We start from the raw sequence: 20879 nt of genomic DNA, 5'->3' as shown, positions 1-20879 counted from the left end.
GAAAGCAAAGATCACAATCAGTGACATTGATTTCTCATGTCAATAGAAAGTCTTGAGTGTGAGCGCAGGTTTCATCTAGCTGAGAAATCAACTCAATATTTGACTGGCATTTATCATATTGACCCACAAAGGATAAAAGGTAAAGACAACCTTGGCAGGATTTGAACTCAGGACATACTTCAGTAAATAAACTCCCTCTCTCTCTCTTCTTCTCCCCTCTCTCTCTTCTTTTCCCCCCTCTCTCCTCTTCCCCCCTCTCTCTTCTACTCCCTCTCTCTCTTTCTCTCAAAAGCAAAAGTATCAAATAACAAGATTTATGTTCCAAAATTTACCAATAACCAATCAATATGTTTAACTGGTTCGCAATATATCGTTAATGGTTGTTTGAATTAGACAATTAATTTACATTAACAATGTTACATGAATGGAGAAAGACATCCTACATCTCTCTAGATTGAAATATTTAAATAAAGTCAGAAATATATGTTTTTTTGTTTTGTTTTAAATGCGATATTTTTTAAAATGACATTAAATTGATTGATTTGAGGAGAATGTTGGCTTTTACTGATTAAGAAAAAGTAAAAATGACACAAGTTTTAGTGCAGATAAAATAAGCATAAAAAGATTTAAAAATTCAATATTTATGAGATGTCATCTGAAAATTATGGAAATGTGAGTGAAATCAAAAGATAAAGTAAAAGTATATGACTAAAAGATGTTGCTGAAGAGATGGGAATCATATTTAGATTACATTACCAAAATATAAATAGGTTTCAGTTGGTCATTATAAAATAATGTTTTAAATATAGCAAAAATATGGCACAAGATTAAGAAATTTTGAATTAACTGCTAAGGTTTTAATGTAAACGATATAATATACATTCAAGTATTAAATTGTCGCAATAAAGACTTGCTGGCTCCTGTCTTGTAAATGGAAAAGGAACTAAGAAAGGGTCCATCAATTCAATTCTCACCACTCAAATTAGCATTTACGATGCCTGATATTTAGATCATAAACTAATTAGCTTTTTTAAATTTATTAGTAACATTATAAAGCTTGAGTAGACAAGTTACATGTGTATATGCTGAGACAGCTGCAACAGATTATGATTATCACACTGTTTGACAAGATCAGGATTAAAGGGACCCTACAGCATATTGCTTTGTCTCCTATGCTGGATATCTTCATTGATAAATATTTATGTTGGTTGGAACACATACACAGGATGGACAACAGCAGACTCCATAGAAAAACTCCTCTACTCCTGACTTGCAAGAGAAAAAGAAAGACCTTGGCCGAGATTCAAAGATGCTGCAAAATGAAATATGAATTGGAAAGGAATTGATTACAATAAATAGCAAATCATCATCATCATCATCATCGTCGTCGTCATTTAGCGCCCACTTTCCATGCTGGCATGGATTGGATAGTTTGACAGAGGACTGGCAAGCCAGAAGGCTGTACCAGTCTCCAATCTGATTTGGCAAAGTTTCTACAACTGGGTGCCCTTCCTAGCGCCAACCACTCTGAGAGGGTAGTGGGTGCTTTTACATGCCACCGGCATGAAGGCATGTCAGGTAGTTCTGGCAATGAGGTGTTTTTTAAGTGCTAGCTGCATGGAAGCCAGTCTGGCAGCACTGGCAACTACAATGCTCGAAGGATGTTTTTCACATGCCACCAGCACATCTGATGGTAAAGTGACACTGGCAATGATCATGCTCGAATGGTGCTTTTCATGTGCCACTGGCACGGGAGCCAATCTGTGGCCCTGACAATGATCATGCTCAGATGTGCTTTTAACGATCCACTGGCACAAGTGCCGAGCAGGTGGTACTGTCATAGGCCATGCCAGCAATTTTGATTTGATTTCACTTGCCTCAATAGGTCTTTGCAAGCAACTCAAGCAAAAATAAATAAAAAAAACACAGAAAGGAGACAGCTTACAAAGTGATGCCAAAGCTAGGAACAATCAAAGTTACAACAACTGACTGCAAATAAATAACATCATTTGCATTTTGTGTGAGGCAATATATGCAGACAGGGCTGTGTTATTGAGACATTTGCCTCCAAACAAAAGTATTTCAGGTTGAAGCACCTGGGATCAGTGCCTTCTTCTTGAACCTGCACCAAGCATCGTGGGTGGATTTTGTAGACAGAAAGTGAAAAGAAGCCATTGTAAATGTTTATGAGTGCATGTGTACTTGCACCTGTGACTATCTGTGTTTGTTTACTCCAAATATTGGCTTGAAATTTTGGTACAAGGCCAACAGTTTCAGGGAGTGGGGCTAAGTCGATTACATCAACCCCAGTACATAACTGGTAATAATTTTATCGACCCTGAAAGAACGAAAGGTAAAGTCAATTTTGGCAGAATTTGTACTCTGAGCATATATTCTGATGAAATGCTACTTACCATTTTGTCCACTGTGCTAACCATTCTAGCAGCTCATGTCTCCAAATATTGCAGGTTATGATGTTGTTATTTGTCCTGTAAACAAATTGCCCATTGACCTTGCAACTTTCAAGATGTATGAAATAACAGTTTCTTTACTTGCAAAGCAAGTAAGGGGCAGCAACATGAAGGCTGATGATGATGATGATAATGATAACCACAAGGTTATCAAAATCAAATTCGATGACTGGCATCTGTGCTAGCAGGGTACAAAGAGCACCATACTAGTGTGATCGTTGCCAGAGCAGCTAACTAGCTTCTGTGCCAGTAGCACGTAAAAAGCACCATTCGAGCGTGATCGTTACCAGCATCACCTTACTGGCACCTGTGCCGATGGCATGTGTAAAAAGATTCGAGCAAGGTTGTTGCCAGTACTGCCTGACTGGCCCCCGTGCTGGTAGCATGTCAAAGCACCTTCTACACTCTCGGAGTGGTTGGTGTTAGGAAGGGCATCCAGCTGTAGAAACTCTGCCAGATCAAGATTGGAGCCTGGTGCAGCCATCTGGTTCACCAGCCCTCAGTCAAATCGTTCAACCCATGCTAGTATGGAAAGCAGACGTTAAACGATGATGATGATGAAGGATGCCACAACAATACAGATACTTAAATGTAAACAATAACATTGGCAGTGCCAGCTGCAATGGTGCCAACAATGGTTAATAGCAATTTTGGCGACAGTTTCTCACTTGTGGAGGCCACCTTTCAATACCACCATTTATAAAAGCAACAATGATATAGCAACATTCTCATCTCAAATCAAGGAATCAAAGAATCTATGGAGATAAAGTGGGATATTTTAATAATAGGAATGGTAAAGGAATATCCACATGCAGCATGGACATATTGGATCCACTCCAAGAAATAAGATATATTGCATTTTGCTGACAAAAAGCACAATCACAAGAACAACAAGAAGAAGAATACAATTGCAAAAATAATAATGTTCCATTGTTTATTCTTTCTGTTTTCTATGATTGCCAAGTGGATATCAAAGAAATGAAGAAAACTGAGAAATATCTGACCTCACCAAAGAGATGAAGAAGAATGTGTGGAAGGCAATGGTGAATATCATTCCTGTAGTAATTGGTGCACTCGTCACAGCAATAAAATTAAGGAGCTGAAAGAGTTTGGCGAATGAAATATGTATTTTGAAATGGAAAATAGGGCCATTCTGTATTCTGCAAGAATTCCATGAAAGATTCTTGAGATTTGAGAAGAATTTCTGTCACTAAACCTCAGAAAAAAATTTCTCCAACCGATCTTAGTCTCTAATAGAGTTTTTATAATAGTGGCAGAGATGGTGGTGGTGGTGGTGGTCATCGTCGTCGTCATCGTTGTAGTTGTAGTGGTAGTGGTGGTGGTAGTAGTAATAGTAGTTGTTTGAAAATTTGGAATATGGCCAGGAGTTTTCAAGGGGCAGAGGAAGTCAAATACATCGACGCTGCTACTTGACAGGCAACTACTTTATTGACCCCTCCCCCTCTGCCCCAAGGGTGAGAGACAAAGTCAACTTGGGTAGGATCTGAACTCAGAATATAGAGACAGACGAAATGCTACCACTAAGCATCTTTGTCTGGCAATGCTAATGATTCTGTCAGTTTGCAGCTTTAATGGTAATAAAAATAAGAATCCTTTTGTTATAGGCACAAGGGGATGGTGGTGGCGCTAGTGTCAATTCCATCAACCCTAACCCTTAATTGGTTCTCATTTCATTGAACCTGAAAGGATGAAATGCAAAGCTGGAATCAGTGGAATTTGAGTCCATAACATAATTACAGACAAAATGCCACTAAGCTCTAAGCTAATGATTTTGCCAGCTTACAGCCATAACCACCATCATCATCATCATCATTTAACATCTGCTTTCCATGCTGGAATGGGTTAGACAGTCTGACTGAGTCTGTCAAGCTGCAGCAGGTTCCAATTTGATTTTGGCATTGTTTCTATGGCTGGATGCTCTTCCTGACGCCAACCACACCAAGAGTGTAATGGTTGCCTTTAGTGTGTCACCAGCACAGGTTCCTTTACATGCTGCCAGCACCAGCCACAACTATGATTCCACTTGTCTTGACAAGTCTTCTCAAACACAATAAATCACCAAAGGTATTGATCACTTGGCATCACCTCTGTGAAACCCACCATTCTAAGATCGTGATTCACCACCTCAACCTATGTCTCCCTGGATCTACTGCTTCCACAGGTTCCATCCCCACCCATACACATCATATGATCATACCAGTACAGTTGCCTCTCTTTCACACCACATCCAATACCCCTCGTGCCCAGTTTTTCTCTCAAGATACTTACGCTCTGCTGTGTATGCACACTGACATTACCCATCCAGCAAAGCATACAAGCTTCCTTTCTTATAAGTCTTCACATGTCCTCTGCAGTCACAGCCCATGTTTCATTTCTGTGTAGCATGGCTCTTCACACACAGGCATCATATAATCTGCCTGTCACTTCAAGAAAGAGGCCTTTTGTTGCCAACTAGGTTAATAATAATAATAATAATAATAACAATAATAATAACATTGAAAAATACTTTAGGAATTAGAACCCAGGTTCCAAATTTCCCCAAGACACCTGATGAAGGCTGGAGGGTATATCAGCCGAAATGTTGTGTTAACAACAAACAAGACGAGGACAAATATCCATCAAATGTAACTAATGTACATAATTCCTCATCTCTTAGATATAGAACTGTATCAACTCATGCTTATTACTGAGGTGTTGTTTAACTGCTGGTTGTCCATCCTTCTTGATGCTAATGCTCACCTGTTCACCAAGTAAGATATATTTTTTCTATTTCACAAGTCTTTAAAAACAACCCAGGGGATTATTTATTGACAGAAAATTACTGAACTTCAAACCACATGACTTAGGAACAAATTTCTGAACCATACACCCATGCATACACTAATATTACTGCCTGCACGCAGACACAGACACACACACACACACACTTGTGCATATAAGGTGTAATGGCAAAATTGTTCACATGTTGGACAAAACTATTTGGAGAATTTCTTCTCATTCTTCAGATTCTGAGCTCCAATCTTGCTGAGGTCAACCTCGCCTTACATCTTTACGCAGTCAACAAAATAAAAAAACAGTCAAGTACTGGGGTCAATGTAACCAACTTGCCCCCTCCCCTCAAAATTACTGGCCTTGAACCTTGCAATGGAATGGTTAGATAGGTAGATAGACAGATGGACGGACGGACAGACAGACAGATAGATAGATAGATAGATAGATAGATAGATAGAGAGATAGATAGATGGGTAGAGTGATTGTTAGATAGATACAGAGAGAGAGATTGAGAAACAGATATGTAATACATACATGATGCATATGAATACACACACTTGCATACATACATGTGTGTGTGTGTGTGTGTGTGTGTGTGTGTATACATGTAAAGATTTTTCTTAAAGGAGCCAGAAAGAAACAAATCACAAAAGATAATCTGAGCAGAGAGAAGTTAAGCAAGCTTTATTTCCTTTTGTGCTTCCATAGAAATGTTCCATGTCAGCACAAAGTCTCACTTTTTCAAGGAAGGAAACTGGTTTTGTGATTACATCTTTCTGAAGAGACATCAAAGCAGACTGAAACAGCTTCAGCCCTGCATGAAAAACTGTTCAAGGGTTTTACAGGTTAGGGGCTGCTTACCTGTCTTTTAAAGAATTTTCTTTTTTCGGATTCAATTTGGAAAAATCTTTGGTTGCTTCAAAATGAGGCAAAAATATTTTAGGTAAAAATGTGCAGTTCAAAGGATTAACCTTGTCTGTATATTCTAAATTTTAATTTTATGTACATGTGGATGAAGTTTGCTTCATAAGCACATGGTTCTTGGTTCAATGCCATTGCGTGGTATCTTGGACAAGTGTCTTCTGTTATAGCCCCAGGCTAACCAAAAGGCTTGTAATTGGATTTGGCGGATGGAAACTGAAAGAAGCCGGTCATATATATCTGTGTGTGTGTGTGTGAGTTTATTTGTTCCCCATCACTACTTGATAACTGGTGTTGGTTTGTTTACATCCCTATAACTAAGAGATTTGGCAAAATGAGACTATGAGGCTTAAAAAGTATATCTGTACTGAGGTCGACCCATTTGTCTGAAAACCTTCAACACTATGCTCCAGCATGGCCATGGTCCAATGTCTGTAGCAAGTAACAGATAAAAGATAAAGAGAAAAGGCAAAATGAAAGGTTAACTCTGTCTTGGAGTGAAGACATGAGGGAGAAGAACTGAAATGAATCAAGAACAAAGGAAAATCTCTACAGGATCAAAGTCTAGCATTCAGCGCATTCTTCAGGACCTGTGGTTCTCAAACACTTCTTAACTAAGGCATAGTGGTTAAGAGCACAGGCTATGAACCCCAAAATTCTGAGTTCGATTCCAAGCAGTGACCTGAATAATAATAATAATAATAATAATAATAATAACATTGAAAATCCCAGTTCGAAATTTCCCCAAGACACCTGATGAAGGCTAGAGAGTTTATCAGCCGAAACGTTGTGTTAGCAACAAACAAAATGAGGACAAATATCCGTCAAATGAAAATAATATAAATAATTCCTCATCTCTTAAATATAGAACTTTACTTTATATTCCTATTTTACCAAAACCATTCCAATTTTATAGCGTTTTATAAACCAAATGTTAGAAATTGTATTAAAAAATTGCAAAAATATTTTGCATAGATAACCTATCTATTGCAGGCAAATTTCTCACAACAAAATCTTATATGGATCCCAATGGTCCATGTTACTCCCAAGGGACCACATCTAGAAGCATATGTCTAGATCTTCTAACACCTCTTAGAAAATCACTAGAACGATTGAGTTTCTACTTTTCAAAGGACTTTCTAAGAAATTGTATTACTTCTTCAGTCAATATAATTTTTGGTGAATCTAATTCATCATTTCACCATTTAAGTTCAAATTACTTCTGGTCATGTGACATCAGACTACTACTTCAGTTATGTTCAAAGTGATTTTTTCAAATTATTTGTCTTCATTAAGTGTCACAGGTGTGTGACAATGTTAAGAAATTCACAAAGACTCATATACATTAAGAAAGATTTATAATAGACAAGCAAATTTATATAAAATTTACTATGTGCAAATCAGGAAAACTTTGATAGCTTAGGTTTTTCATTCTGAAAATTTATAACTATGCCCAGATATAAGCTGCTTATGAAAATGGATTAACTATTTGAGGAAATACTTAGAACTTGTCAAACTTCCCAGTAAGTATGTATTCCATAAAAACAAAAAGAAAGTAAATGAAAAAAGCATTAGTTTAAGCATTGCCAAGTTAATTTTATGAAATATCATTTTTTCCCTCATCCCTCTATCACGTATGTTGTTCATCTCTCAATCAACTCACTTTTCTTTCCGCCCTCATTGAATTATATTGTCTTTTGTGACAAAGGATACCAGTGGATCTTCTTCGGTCCACAATACGGATGCCACAGGACCAAGCTGATCCTCTCTTCAACACTCTAATCCACTCACACCCATTACCTTAGCTCTTTCAGCAAATGGAGGAAACATACTCACCCACATGTACCCCAAACATTCTACCTGTACTCTAATCACTGGCCATTTGGTATCAATATGCTTGAGAAGGAGACCCATCAAGCCATGTAAAATCACAGTTGTGGCAGATACTGGTGTCATGCAAATGGCACCCATGCCAGTGGCACATAAAAGCACCCATTGCATTCTCGGAAGGGCTGGCATTAGGAGGGCCATCCAGCTGTAGAAACCATGACAAATCCGATTGGAGTCTGGTGCAGCCATCCAGCGTACCAGTGTAGTCAAACCGTCCAACCCATGCCAGCATAGACAACAGATGTTAAACGATGATGATGATGAGGAGGAGGAGGAGGAGGAGGGCGATTCACTCTGGCCATTTATTCACCTTTTGCTATTCATCTTACTCCCGCCAGTGTATTGATGTGAAGATCTTTTAGTTTTGTCAAAGTCATAAGACAACCTTTGGTGCTACTGCCACAATAAAATGTACCCTTGATACATCCTGGAAAGTGGTAAGTGTTAGGAAGGGCATCCAGTTGCAGAAATGAAACCAAAAAATGAATTCCACAAGTGAGATGCGGTTCTTTAACCTGTCTAATTCATGCCGGCAGGTGTAAAGCAACAATAACAACAATAATGACATGATGCTGATATATACTATCATCATCATCATCATCATCATCGTCATCAGCATCATATAATGTCCATCTTCCATGCTGCGAATTCCAATATCAGCTTTGGTTCCGATGACTGGATGCCAACCACTTTTCAGCGTATACTGGGTGCTCTCTTCAAGGCACCAGCACCTGTGGGGTCACCAAGTAACTTGCAAGAAAGGAAAAAGGACACTCAACTGAGTGAGAGCATATTTTAGATAAGGCTTTATTCCATGCACACACACACGTATACATATACATATAAACGTATTACTATTTTAATCACTTCTAGGACATTTTATAGAAATATTAAATTGATTCTAATACTTGTCTGGTACCTTTCATTATCAATAATAACATGCTGCTTCTGATGATGATGGCAATGATGATGATGATGATGCTAATCATGATGATGACATCTATGATCATTATGATGACAATGAAAATGCTGTTGCTTACAGATGATGATGATGATGATGATGGTGGTGGTGGTGGTGGTGGTGGTGATGATGATGATGATGACCAATTTGAATATGCAGCTCTGTTTCAAAACAAGTGACCCATGTGGAACCACTCTGCCTCTGTGACTCACCAATGGCATCAATTTCTATAGAATATTTTTTTCCAAAAAAGAATATTTCAAAAGACCAAAATTGATATTTTATTGTTTAAACTTTTAAAGTTTTTTGGAGGTATTTTTTTGTTTCTTTTAATGATTTATTGATTTTTATTACAACTTATTGATTTCACATTCAAATTTCGGATGATTTAAGAATTAAGATGAATGCCAATAGCTTAAGGTCCACTTCAATAAGAAATAAACCCCCAACTCCTCGTTTCTCTGCAATCCTAAACTTTTATCAATAGAAAATAATTGAATTGTTTTCCATTTGTTCTGGAAAGTTCCTTTCACACAACATTTACTTAAGATGCCATAAAAGTTATTTTGGAGCTAAACTACATTGCAATCGCTGGAGATTTATGATGTTTAATTTAGCAATCCTCAGCCAATAACATTATTTTTTTTTTTTTACTATTTTTATGAATCTTTTTGTTTTTATTTTAAAAAACAATAAAAATATGGATCTGTAATAATTTGTTCTTCCTGTAAATTTATCATAAGATGCTAATTATTATTATTATTATTATTATTATTATTATTATTATTATTATTGTTGTTGTTGTTGTTTTATTTTTTAGAATAGTCATTTTAAAATTTTTTTCTATATATGTTTTACATTGTGTAAAACGAGAATAGAAACATTTACTATTTTCAGTAAACTTTTTGGGAAACTCATAAGTTCAATATTATTATTATTAATATTATGACTATTTTATCATCATCATCATCATCGTCATCATCAGCATCAACCTCATTAGTATTAGTATTAGTATTATCTATATTTTCTTAAGGTCATTTGTTGTCAGACCACATTTGTTAGAAATATGACTGAAATGTATTTTCATGGTATTGACTGCAAAAAAACTTTGGTGATATATATATATTATATATATATATATATTATATATATATAGTATATATATATATTATATATATATATATATATATATATATATATATATATATATATATATATATATATATATATTATATACTCACACACACATATATATATAGAGAGAGAGAGAGACACACACAAACACACACACAGAGAAACAGAGAAAGACAGAGAGAAAGAAAGAATATACATACATACATATATGTGTATGTGTGCGCGTGTGTTATTAGGTATTATTTTTTCTTCATCTCATTAACATATTTGGCGCATAAAAACTAAACTTTAACCTATGTCAATGGATGTCTGAAAACAGTAATGGTAGTAATAGCCAAATGTCTCATAAACCTTTCCAGTCGTTTCTAATATCGTTGTTGTTGTTGTTATAGCTATTGATGTCGATGTTGATGTTCTCTTGTATCATTGAATGTTTTATCGTTATATAGTGGTTGCAGGGAACATTCATCCCAGTGAGCTTTCATTCCATTCTCTCCAGAACCATTTCAGAATTTAATTCTTCACACAACAAGCTAGCAATAACACCTACCATTTCTGCATGGCTGAGTGACTTTCAGCCTTACATTGAGGTGAGCTGAGCTGTTAAATGTCCTGTGTCTTATCCAAGAGAACAGCAGTCGACATGCAGTTAAATTAAACTCCAAGACCTCCAAGCAAAATTTGGGAAGGTGGAACACTAAGAATGGATTGATAGGAGCTTTGCTTTGTTCAGGAAGTGTCTTGCCAGATACCCAGTTCCCTTCAATTATAGGCTGTGAAACCAGGTTTATTTCTAGTTGATCAAATGCAGGGCATAATTTAAGGCTAAACATAATATTTATTGGAAGAACAACAAAGAATTTAAGATAGCCACTCCAATGTTTTCAATGGAATAAACACATAGAAATTATTAGAGATTCAGAGAAGAGTTTGGTAAATTCTATCATTATGAAGAGGGAAGAATCTGAGAAAGAGGGCTAAATAGTGTTGATGGTAATGCATATAAGAGTAGGTTTAGTTGGTACATCTTGTACTTGAAGTGCCAAGGAGGGGGCCTATTATGATTCATTGGGTCCAGCTGTTCAAAAAAAAAAAAAAAAGAAAAATCTCACTGACTTCTTGAATCTTGAGAGAAATCTTTTCCTGGGACCAAAACAAAACCTTGCTTTGCTTTACCAAATTCCTCTCAGAGGCCTCGATTGTCATCATGGACTTATAAAATTTATAGATGATACCTTGCATCCCCAACTGAAAATTAGACTGAAGTGCCGAGAGGATATTGTAATTAAATTTCTCATACAGTTTGATACAACACTAATTTTAAATATTTGATGACATCACAAAGAAATATTATGTTTTAGATATGAAATATCAACAGATAAGGCACTGACATGGCTGTGTGGTAAGAAGCTTGCTTCCCAACCACATGGTTCTGTGTTCAATCCCACTGCACGGCACCTTCAGCAAGTAACTTCTATAGCCTTGGGCAGACCACAGCTTTGTGAGTGGATTTAGTAGATGGAAACTGAAAGAAGCCCATCACATGTGTGTGTTGGGGGAATGTGTGTGAGAGAGAGAAGAGAGAGAGAGAGAGAGAGAGTGTGTGTGTTTGTCCCTTGCCACTACTTTGACAACCAGTGTTTGTGTGTTTACATCCCCTTAACTTAGTGGTTCTGCAAAAGAGACCAATAGAATAAATACCAGGCTTTAAAAATTTGGTACTGTTTGACTAAAATTCTTCAACGTGGTGCCCCAGCATGGTCACAGTTTCGTGACAAAGGATGAAGCATAACATGCTTACTCTATTAAGCATAACACAAACTTGGACTTGAGCACACAAATACACGTATTAGCAAATACACATATAAGAAAATATTTGCATATAAACAAATACACACCATATATATATATATACACACAAACACAAACACATATGCAATTACACATATTTACATGTACACATGTAGGCTTTTTTATCATTTCCATTCATCTGAACTTCACATTAAAGGTATTGGTTGTCATCAGGCTATGAATGAAAGAACTTGCCTAAGGTTTCATGCAATGGATTCAAATTTAGGAGCATGTAATTGTAAGGAAAATCTTGTTGAATATGTTAATTAAAATGAAGGAAAATGTATACATTTACAAACTCATCTAACCTTTCTAATATGAGAGAAAGGATGAAAGATATTCAAAACAGAACCCAATTACCTAATCTACTGAAAATCTGAATCAGTTTGTTTGGTCATCTTCATTGTTTTCGTTGTTGTTGCTGCTGTTGTTGTTGTTGTTTAATCCGAAGTCAATCCTGAGTCAACCAAAACATCCCAGTTATGATTCTTGGAATTTCAGTTTATGTGTATTTGTTACATTTTAAAAATGACTTTTTTGGATCATGAGCAGTGAAAATTCTTGCTTGTTTAAGAAGATCCAATATTGATCCATAAAATTTTGTGTAGGATTTTGGAGCATTTTAAAATAATAACCAAAGTAAGATTGTTCAGAAGATTCTCCCCAAATTAACTAAAAGTAAAAACCAAAGTCTTGAAAACTGAATTATTTATTCTTGAGCTGAAATTTAGAAATTTAAACTCAACCAGTTTCACTTATATCAATAAAAGAATCCTTGTGTCACTGCTCAACTTGTTAAAAGTAGCAGCTAAATCTCACACAAAATATATGCTATTGGCTTTTAGATAAAATGTAGAACATTTAATAATAATGTAGTCATAGATTAATGAAATATCAGAAGGGATCGTCATAGCTAGATGGTTTTTGATCATATAACTGTATGATTATTGCTGACCTTTGGCTAAATATACATATAGCCAATGCTATGTTCCTTATTGTAGCTTTTTAGTGCCAAGTCAGCCCTAACCAAGAACACTATCATTAAAGGCCTTCCAGCTATGACCATCCTGACTTTTAATCAAACATAAAAAATCAGGGACTAACTAATTAAATGTTTTTTTCTTTTTTAAGATACATTGGAAGTAGATTTTTGCAGTGCTTATTTGCATGTCTAAAAACTGATATGGGTGCCCCAAGAGGAATGGTGAGAAAAAGAGAGAGCCATGACCAGCCTTTCAGTCATGAACATCACTCCAACCATGGCTATTACTCCAGTCATCTTTATCTTTTATTCCAGCAGAGTGTGTCTAGGAATACATTATAAAACTGTATCGGAGTATCTTAACATTTTTTGAAGGTGGTGTGTGTGTGTGTGTGGGGGGGGGCAGTTAAGTTGAAAGAGATTTGGTTGCTATTTCTAGCAAATCGTAGTGGAATACCACCCCTCCCCATATAGGCCTCCACCACCACCACTGACCCATCACTTGGTGTCATATCTGTAATATCAAAGTGTCATAAAACCAGTTGTGTTTTGTTTTTCCTGTTTGTGTCAGCCTAATCTTTCCATGCAATTGATTTACCAACTAATGGAACCATTTATATTAAACAGGAAAGAAAACACACAAAAAATAATATTTTAAATAATAGAAAGATATAAATCTTAAGTTGTCACAAGAAGCAGCACTTTAAACTCACCATGCTTGTGTTTTCCATTTGTAAACCATTATCTTTGCGAAAGTTAAAACTAAATAAATATAAAATTCTATTTGCTTCAATCAAACACAAGCAATGTTTAAACATGTCTGTTCTGCCAGCAATCTATAGAAACCTTTAGTTTTGTTTTATCAACCAGATAAACAAAGGTCTCACTTCTCTGATAACATGGACAACTTTAACTGTTTCTTAAAAAATGTCGACTTCTGTGAGATTCTCTACTTTGTTATTTTCTTGGTTTTCTTTGAAATGTCTTGACAAAATGAAAAAAAAATCGTGAAATTGTTTACTTATTTATTTCTGTTATCTATTTATTTATTTTTATATATTTCTTTTCTATCACAATTGTGATATAATAGCATCATCGGTTACAGGTCTCCAATGGACCAATCAGTGATTCACAGCATTTCTGATAGCAACAGTAAGAACACAGTGTGTGTGTGTGTGTGTGAGTGTGTGTGCACGCATGCACGCGTGTATGTGGGTGTACAATCCAGTGCAATGATTTCATCTGTAAGACACTTTTTTTTCGCTTTAATGCCAATGTTTATGTCTTTTACCAAAATACTTTGGCAAAAGATACATGCACATATACCACCACCACAGCCACCCCCACCACCACCATCGTCATCATAGTCATCATTTTATGCCCACTTTTCCATGCTTGCATGAACTGAAAGGTTTTCCTCCAGTATCTTGCCCTAATTGGTCCTTTGCCATTTCCTTCATGAAGTTCAACCTTTTGACAATCAGCTCCCGTCAGCTCTTCCCACATCCACCTTGGAATCCTTCTTCCATAGATTCTTTTTCTTTGGATATCTTCCATATGCCTCACATCATTGCCATTTCAGTTCTCCTTCTTCTAAAAGTGATTCCTCTTATTACACCAGATTTCTCACTTGTCTTTCTTATGCAACCAATTTCTTTCATATTCTTTCTTTTTTTTACTTTTCTCAGTTCATTTATATTCCTACATCCATCCATCTTTGTATTCCACATCCAGCATTGTATGTTGGATAAATGATTCTTGCTTGGGAAAGCACAAAACATTTCCACAACCACTGACAATGATGCAAAGGAGGATAATTAATTCCAGATAATCTTAATCCCTTTCTTGTTTTCTTTCAAAATTGGATTTGACATAGAAGTCATAACAAACACAATACAAAGAAATTCAGCCTCCACTCACCTCAGAGTTCATTGTTTATATCATCTAAAGCAGCAACCTGGCAGAATCGTTAGGATGCCAGGCAAAATGGTTAGCTGCGTTTTGTTCTGAGTTCAAATTCTGTTGAGGCCGATTTGCTTTCATCCCTTGGGTCTCAATAAAATAAGTGTTGGTTGATCACTGAGGGGTCGATGTAATTGACTTAATCCCTTGCTGGCCTTGTGCCAAAATTTTAAATCAATATTTCTATATATGCTAGATAGGGCAGATGAGGAAAACGACCCTTCTTGTCTGTTGATGGATCTGAGCCCCAAAATGTCAGACATTCCATTCCACGTAGAAACTCATCATATGCCACTTTGTACAAACTCTTCTGTTGAATTACCATGGTTGGCACTGTAGAACTTTGATGGAATCCCCAGAGTCAGGAATTCCCACTTTTAATTCTAAACTAAAATCCATTGTATTTACTTTGATGAGACCTACAGACTTCATGAACTATTTTGGCTCCCAGTCCTTAACCATTTCATTGTTGATAAGGCATAAAACATCACACAGCACCACCCACCATAAATGCACATTGCACAGCCAACATCTTTGATGATGCACACTGCACTAGCATCTAATACTACACAATGCAGCAGACTCTTTAATACTCTAAACTGCATCACCAACTTCTTTCCTTCCCGAAACTGCACCAACCTCTTTAATATGCAATGGTGGGAAAAGACTGTGGCTATGAACCACCTCTCTTCAATTAACTTGTGTAAAGCCAAACAATTACCTGTTTGTCCATTTCCTATAAATTCTTAATAACAAATTATGAAGTTGTCCTTCTTGTTATTGTTGTTGTTGTTATTAAGCCCAGATCAATCCTGAAGCAGACCTACGATCAATGGCATTCAATATGTAATCATTCTTCAAAGGCACCAGCCTGGGCAAAATGGTTAACAGCATTTTGTCTGTCTTCACATTCTGAGTTCACATTCTGCTGGTGTCCACTTCACCTTTCATCCTTTTAAGGTCGATGGAATAAGTACCAGTTGAATACTGGGGTCGATGTAATTGGTTTACTCCTTCCTACAAAACTGCTAGCCTTGTGCCAAAATTAGAAATCAATGTGGTGGTCATCTGGTTTTGCTTAAGGCATAAAATACCTTGGACTACATCACCAAAGACGTTCTAATAGCAATTATGGTTCTCTTACTTCAGACGCAGTGCATCTAGGACTACATTATCAATGGTGTCCTTCACTTTTTAAAGATGCAGACTGTGATTTGAGGTTTATTTGACATCTATGTCTAGCATATAGCCCTAATGCTACATAAAATGGCCCAGTATTCTCTAAATAGAAATAACCAGGAAACAAACAGTAAATGATGAAATGAACACAAGAGTAAAATGTGTGGCGCTTTTTGAAGAAGAATTAAATGGTGAGAGGGAAATGCTTGTGACTTCCAACTTGGTAGACAGACTTTTGTGGAGGGATATAATTATGATGTAGATTTGCTTGATGTAAATTAATCGATAAAATTAACTGGCTTAGCTGATTATAAATATATTTCCTGTGAAATGATGGATGAAGTGATAAGAAGGCATCGATGAAACTTTAATCTCTTGAACCTTTGATAATAAGTTCTAACCTCAACTGTGACCCCAGCCAGCCTAATTTCAGTGTAGGGATTAAAACTGAAGACATATGAACAAGTGAAAATTATATTATTTACTGTTGACAGGAGAAATCTAAACGTTAAGCCATAAGTGAACTGCATCTCTTGATTCTGAGCTTTAAAATATTTCCAAGTTATCTTAATATTCCATTAGAAATTATAGCTCAATTTAGACCATTTCTTTTATGTTCTGTGAAATTTGCCAAACACTTGCCATAAATGTTGTTGTGAGATAAAATTATGACATTTACAGTCTCCCATATAATTGAAATGTGGACAGTCTCTACAATCTTACTATCATACTAAATTATCTGATGTTTAAAATATATAAATAAATTAAGTTACTGAGCAGTAACAATTGTAAAGGTATTTAGATATTTAATAGAAGTAATTTAGATTCATTAAAGACAAGATATATTTCATAAAACCTATAAAATAAAATAAATAATTTCTAACTGAAACTTTGTAGGTTACAGAATCATTTATCTAGAATTCGAGAAGCATAAACTAAACAATAAAACAACCTACAAACAAGTAAAAATGAATGATTTATATACATGGGAAAGATGTGTGCATGGCTGTGAGCTTAAGAAGTTTGCCTCCCAACCATATAGTTCTGGGTTCAAGTCCCACTATGTAGCACCTTAAGGAAGTGACTTCAATTATAGTCCTAATCTGACCAAAGCTTCCTCAGTGGATTTGGTAGATGGAAACTGAGAAAAGCCTATTTTATATTTGTGTATGCGTCCTTAACTTCAGATCATAAGACAATCGTAAGCAAGGACACCTGTCATAAATGCGGTGTCATTTGTTTTTAATCTTGCATGGAATCATGTCTGACTATGGCAAAATATTTGATTTGGAAACAAATGAAGATTAGTGACAAGAAGGAAACCTGGCCATAGAAAAATCTGCCTCAACAAATTCCATCTGCTCCGTACCAAAATGGAAACCTGCCATTGTTGCATAAAATGTATCCAGTCCACTCCGTAAAGTGAATGGTGTTAGGAAGAATCTCCAGCTGGAGCAACCAGGTTCAAAACAGACAAGGGGAGCCTGGGTAGCTCCTTGTCAAACCATTCAACCCATTCCAGCATGGAAAGTGGACTTCAAATGATGGTGGTGGTGGTGGTGGTGGTGGCGATGGTGGCAACAGCAGAGATGGTGGGTGGTGGTGGTGGCGTTGGCAGTTGTGGTGGCAGCAGTAATGGTGGTGGTGTTGGCAGTAGTGGCATTGGCAGCAGCAGCGGTGATGATGATGATGGTGATGGTGATGATTTACAAGAATGTGGTTTTTTAAAAAAATTTATTATTTACTTTCATGCACTTACAGCATTTGGGTGCATATTTATCTATTTAGGGCCACTTCACTACATTTATCATAAAAATCAATAAAGCCGTCCCAGTTTGTTTTTTGGGCTTTTTTTTTCTCTCCAAGCCACAAAGATTTTCTACATTATTATTTTGGTAATATTTCTTCTTTGCTCCTCTAAAACTTCTGATTTCACCAGACCAATACACAAAATCTTACTGTGTTCAACTGAAGAAGAAAGAAGTATATTTTTCATTCACAGAAATCTGTAGACTGAACAGGTTTCTAATAATATTTGCTTAGTTTTTGTCCATAAAATAAATATATCTAAAGTTTTGTAGAGAGAGACTCTAAGACTTTGTAGGTCTTAGTTTATTCTATGTTCCAAAAGAAGTGAATGTTGTAGATTTATGGTAACCTTCAAGAGGACAAGGTCTGATTCACAGTTGTGACTTTAGTTCTGGCCATTCCCTGTCTTCTACTTGCAGAAAATGATGTCACTTTCCTAGCTTTGAGTTGACGATGATGTTGATGACAATGTAGACAATGTAGACAATGATGATGTCAATAATGGCAATGAGAAAATTATAAATTTGGAAAGCAAAGCCTAATTATGGAATTCTACTAATGATGAATGTGGGACTATGTTAGTATGAAGTTAATAACAAAAGTAATTTAATGTCTCAGTATAATTGCAGTTATAACCAGAAATTCCTCCAAAATGGTAATGCATATTTATTTGGGGGGTTGGGGTGCTTTTCAATTCATTTTGATGATGATGATGATCATCATCATCATCGTTTAACGTCGCTTTCCATGCTGGCATGGGTTGGATAGTTTGACTAAGGACTGGCAAGCCAGAAGGCTGCACCAGGCTCCAATCTGATCAGGCAATGTTTCTACAGCTGGATATTCTACAGTGAGATATTTAAGTATTAAATTTTGATATCAAGTGAATTGTTGTGATGAGAATAAAGTGGTAAAGCATTCCACTTACCAAACAATGGAGCAGAGGAGACTAGAACAGTGAATGGTTTTGAAGATGGAGGAGCAAGTCAAACCGAAATAGACAAGAAATTTCATTATCTAATTTGATCTAAAGTTGAATTCTCTCCTACAAGTAGGAATTCTTTTAAGTTGGCATGTTTTCTGAAGAATAGGATATAGTTGATTGAATCAACACACATATTCTCCACATAGATCTGTGTTTTATTGATCTTGTTTCAAATCATTGTAGATAAATTGAATCAACAATTCACCTGAAAAACTATTTGACTTATTAGCTAAACAACTGATCCAAACCAAACTAACTGAGAGATCAATATTTTATATGCCATAAGCAGTGTAATACTAAACTCCTGACAGAGTCACTGATCTGACTTATAGCCATGGGATGTATATATGTGTGTGTGTGTATCATAGCTACAGGTAGCTTATAGAAGTTGATGAGTGAATTGAGATGTGGTCAGTTGACCAGCTAGAAATAGTAGTCGAAATCTTTTGAAACACACCATCCATTATAAAAAAGAAAAAGAATGCACTGGGTATGGTTTTGTCTGAAAAAGAGGCTGAAAGGTCATTACCTTTAGAATTTTCTTGATTGTATGTCAGGCGGATCAAGGCAGAACCAGGATGAAATACACACTAAACAGAGAAGGTAACGTTTTGTGCTGGCCAGTTTAAAACTGACCCTATGAGAAAAACCTGGAGCAAGCCGCTATGTTATCAGAGGACATGTTAAAAATAGCAGCCAAGTCATTCTCAAAATGATTGAAATAATTGGGACACTTTGGACAAGATATGCTCTGGTGTACAAAACGTCAGGTTGGTCATAAAAGGAATGCTTTCATCCACAGTTTTAAATGAACAGAGGTGACTGGCAACAAATGCTACCACATGTATGATAGTGATGCTTATTTACGACTGTCATTTCATATCAAGCTAAGAAGATACACACACACACACGTTTATATTTTGTTTCTTTCATGCTGGTATGGTTTGAAGGATTTGATGAGGTCCAGCTAGCTGCAAGGCCACACTGAGCTCCAATTTCAGCTTCAGCATAGTTTCTATGGCTAGATGCCTTTCCTAGTGCCAACCATTTTATAGCATGTACTGGGTGCTTGTTCATAAAAAGCATGACTTTACTTGTTAATTTAATGATATGGAAGAATTATATTGCACACACACACACAAATGTAAATATTACAAAGCCTAACTGTGGGTGAAAGTTAGAATATAATCACATTTCTTTGATGCTATTGATATATGTAAGAAAGAGAACAGATGCCTTCGGACAGACTCTTCCAAAGAAGATACACTTGAGTTTTTTTCCCCAATCAGTGGCATCAAATTTATCAGTTACAATATAAAGCAGTCGTAAATATGGCTAGTACTGTAGTAGATAACTCAATTTGCAAATCTGTCCTTGAAATGGCTTATCAGTATTGAAACATTATGTGTTTATGCACGACACATCATGGATCATAAGAACTAAAACAAATATTGATATTTACAAGACCTTCCTGTGGGTGAAGTAAAAATGTAAAGAGATTCTTTCTATGCATTTGATGCAGATACACTTGGGCACACACACACACACACACAAATATACATTCTTTCACTCTTTTATTTGTTTCAATTATATAACTGGAAGATCAACTTCTAAATCACAGAACTCTGCTTAAAAGATGTTCTTTATAACAGGCTGAAAGACCGACAACCATTAACAATCCAAAAGCAATCACAGGGTCGTTGCTCTTCTTCTTCTTCCAGTTCTTCTCCTTCTTCTCCCAGTTCTTCTTCGTCTTCTTCCTTCTTCTTCTTCTTCTTCTTCTTCTTCTTCTTCTTCTTCTTCTTCTTCTTCTTCTTCTTCTTCTTCTCCTCAACACAAGAGAATTCTAGATCACAGAGGCTTCGTGGCCTGTTGAAAGGAACAAATTGTAGTTGAGTATCCAGTAAACTTGCATCTTTATGTTTACTCAAGCCATTGTTC

Source organism: Octopus sinensis, linkage group LG17, assembly GCF_006345805.1.
Source record: "Octopus sinensis linkage group LG17, ASM634580v1, whole genome shotgun sequence".
Lineage (NCBI taxonomy): Eukaryota > Metazoa > Mollusca > Cephalopoda > Octopoda > Octopodidae > Octopus > Octopus sinensis.
The sequence above is the reverse complement of the archived record's forward strand: the minus strand, read 5'-3'. Positions refer to the sequence as shown.